The sequence below is a fragment of the Myotis davidii genome, unplaced genomic scaffold, assembly GCF_000327345.1.
Source record: "Myotis davidii unplaced genomic scaffold, ASM32734v1 scaffold24, whole genome shotgun sequence".
In the NCBI taxonomy this organism is placed as follows: Eukaryota; Metazoa; Chordata; class Mammalia; order Chiroptera; family Vespertilionidae; genus Myotis; species Myotis davidii.
This window is the reverse complement of record NW_006298312.1, coordinates 2,556,577-2,560,166: the sequence shown is the minus strand read 5'-3', so window position 1 is coordinate 2,560,166 and position 3,590 is coordinate 2,556,577. Positions and strand designations below refer to the sequence as shown.

Genomic DNA, 3,590 nt, shown 5'->3' with positions numbered 1-3,590 from the left:
GCTCATATTTTCATTTCCTTTTGTCAGCTCTCAGGTCTTCTCTCAGTAATTTCTATATCTATTCTGTGACTATTATTTTGTTATTAGTTAACAAAATTATAAATATACTAGAGGCCCAGTGCATGAAATTTGTGCACTGGGGGGTGGGGTTCCCTCAGCCCAGCCTGCCCCTCTCACAGTCCGGGAACCCTCAGTGGATGTCCTACTGACAGCCATAGTCTGGCAGCAGAGTCTGCTGGGGGCCTGCCCCCAGCCAGCCACACCGTGGAGGCTTGGAACAGGTGCCCCTCTGTGTTGATCTCTCAGGCTCCTGGCCTCCACTGTGTGTTGTTCTCTCCCTTGAGCTGTGGCCAGGGTGGGATGCTGCCTGCAGGCTGCGCTGTGTGGATCCTGCTCATGGATCACCAGATCACTGCAGAGACAGGGGGCAGGCCCTGCTGGGTACTGCCTGTGGTGCACTTTCCTGCTCTGGGATCACCATGGCGACTCAGGAGCAGGTCCTCCTGGGTGCTGCCTGCAGGCCGCACTTTCCTGCTCTTGGATCGCCATGGGGTCCTGGCTGAGGGCGGGTCTTAGGCGGCACCTGGGGGTCCCAGCTGGGGCGGGGCTTAGGTGGCACACGGGGGTCCTGGCTGAAGGCAGGGATTAGGCGGCATGAGGCTTAGGTGGCACATGGGGGTCTCAGCTGGGGGCAGGGCTGCATAAGGAGCCCAGATGGTGGCTTGCGCTGTCCCACCCTGCCTGCAGTATGCAAACTAGCTGCCCCAACCCCCTGATTGGCCCTGCTCAGTGTGTGACAGGGGGTGGCGCTGAACCTCCCCATTGACCCTGACTTGAGTGTGACAGCTGTGGTGTCCCAACCCCCCAATCGGCCCTACCCTGAGCGTGACTGAGGGTGGCATCGCAACCTCCTGATCTGCCCTGCTCTGTGCATGACAGGGGGTGTCGCCCCAACTCCCCAATCGGCCCTGCTCTGAGCCCAAACAGGGGCTGCACCTAGGGATTGGGCCTGCCCTCTGCCACTCAGGAGCGGGCCTAAGCCAGCAGGGCTTTATCTCCCGAGATGTCCCAGACTGCGAGAGGGCACAGGCCGGGCTGAGGGACCCCCCCCCCTCCCCCCTGAGTGCCCAAATTTTTGTGCACCGGGCCTCTAGTCCTAATATATAAAAACCCAGCATCCGGAATGACCAAAAGGACGACCAGTCTATCCCCCGGCCCTAAGGATCCATTGATTATCACGGGATGGCTAACGGGGAAACCAGGGTCCCTCAGGCTTCAGTGAATCCATCGTAGCAGCAACATTTTGAGTGGGCAAGCAGAAGACAGAATACTTGGTCCCTCCCCTAGCCCACAGGCTCACATTGGTCAGGGGATGGTTAACAGGGAACCAGAGTGAGTTGTCCAGAGTCTGGCAAGCAGCTGGAAGGCAGGCCTCTTGATCACTCCTCCTGACCCTCAGACTCCAATTAATCGGTGGTGGAGGTGGAGCCAAACTGGGGACTGGCTTCCTTAGTAGCCCCGTAGGTTCAATCTCCAGAGGACAGGACAGGCACCAGCAGACCAGCGCCTCCAGCATGATCCCGATAGTGCTGTGGGCCTCCTGGAACTTGGCCTCGGGCACTGCAGCTGCTTTCCCTCCCTAAACACTCCGCAAGGAAGAAAGGATACTGCCAGCAGTGCCAGGGGCGACCAGCGGTGACTGACTGCTCTCCCTGTGCTTCCTCCAGGTCACTTGAGCCGGCCTCCCGCCCACCGCACTCCAGATGAAGTAGGATCACTGCACACGGAAGGAATATAGTAAAAAAGCAAAAACCAATGATCAAGAGAATGCCACAGTCAACATCTGGAGTCCGGCTCAGGCGAATGGGGAGATGGGAGAATTCCATAAGTTGGCTGAGGCCAAGATATTTCTGAGTGACTGCCTGCGTGTGACAGTTGTGTGACCGCAGAGGAAAGAGTCTAAGTTTCTCAGCAGAACACCGAGGACATCTTCCATATTCTGAACCTTAATAAGCAATGTGATACCTCACAGCACAAGGTTTTGGCAGTGTCCGTGTGTCCTTAGTCTCTGCCTTATTTTGCTGCTAAATTCAACCTCAGTGTCACTGATGCATCCAGAAGGCTCTGCGGCTTTCTCAAAAGCCTTGGGGTATACTGTCTTTGACATGAAGATAGCTGTGGACTTCAGCCTCCTGGAGAGTCAGAAGGAAATTGTGTGTTAGTACTGCCAGCACCGTGAGGAAGAGCCCCGGCTACCCATGCTGACCTCCGCCTGCCCCAGCTGGGACCGATATGCAGAATATGTGCTGGGTCACCCCATCACCCCCACCTCTGCACCGCCAAGTCTCCCCAGCAGATCATGGGCTCTCTGGTGAAGGATTACTTTACCGGACAGAACTTGTCCCCTGGGGGCAGAACTTGTCCCCAGACAAGATTTTCCACGTCACTGTGGCCCCGGGTTATGACAAGAAACTGGAGGCCCTTTGAGAAGATGTTCCCACAGCTTCACACAGTTCCCAGGGTGCTGACTGCATGTTAACCTCAGGTGAAAATGCCCAGATAATGGAGCAAAGTGACCTCGCCTTGAATGACACCACCGTGGCCACTCTGTCTGGGGACATGAAGGAGGAGGTGAGGCTCCACAAGGGTGCCAGCTCCGACGGGTTCCTGGTGCACATCTTCAGGCACATGGCCAAGGAGATGGTCAATGAGGATGTGGGGGTGCTCACCTGCTGCACCCTGAGGAACAAAGCCTTCCAGAAGGTCACCCTTGAAAGGGACAGAGAGGTTCTGCTATGCTTTGAGGCTGCTTATGGCTTTCAGAAAATCCAGAAGTGGTCCTGAAGCTGTAGAGGGGCAAGTTCCCCTGCCAATTTGTGGCGGTCCTGGCCTGCGCCAGGCATGCCTAAGCAGCAGGGGCCAGGCCCAGGTGGATGACGGGTGTGCAGACAGGGCACTGCTGTGGCAGATGGAAGGCATCTATGCAGCCATCCCAGTGTGGCCCCCGGAGACCAGCACCCATGTGCGGGAGCTGTACCAGAAGTGGGTGGGGTAGGGATGGGCAACTCCCCCTGAGTCAAGGCAGCCCTGCATACCGCCTAGCATAGCCCAGGGCAGGCTGCCAGGACATTAAGTGGTAAAAGTCCAGCAGACACTTGGCTTCCAGGCCACCTGAAAAAGGGTGTCAGACACATGAAGGAAAGGCTTAGCATCTCTGTCATCACTTTGGTTTTCAGAATCCTCTGCTCCCTAAGTGTCGGCTCCCTCCCTCTGAGGGGCGCTGTCGTCATCGCATGAGTGTAACTGGAATATTGTATCTTGAGAGGATTGTTCCATTGTATGTATCCTTTTATCCAATGATGAAAAAAATCCCAAAGAACAATAATGGAGGCAGACTACTGTCCTTTAGGCTTAAAAAACTCTGGAAGTGTCCTGCTAAGAGCTGAGACCTGGTTTAGAAAGATTGGATGAGGAAATGGCCTGCTTGGGCCCTGACTTTACCCACTTATGTTACTCTTGAAGGTGTCTTTGCCACAATGTGAATAAACTGCCATCTTTTGGAATAGGGGCTCATACGAAAGTCTTCATTC

The 3,590-nt window shown here is 55.4% G+C and overlaps 1 pseudogene; it reads left to right on the top strand.

Moving 5' to 3' along the window:
* The first annotated feature begins 1,763 nt into the window (after window positions 1-1,763).
* On the top strand, window positions 1,764-3,055 carry LOC102755419 (annotated as a pseudogene).
* The last annotated feature ends 535 nt before the right edge of the window (window positions 3,056-3,590 follow it).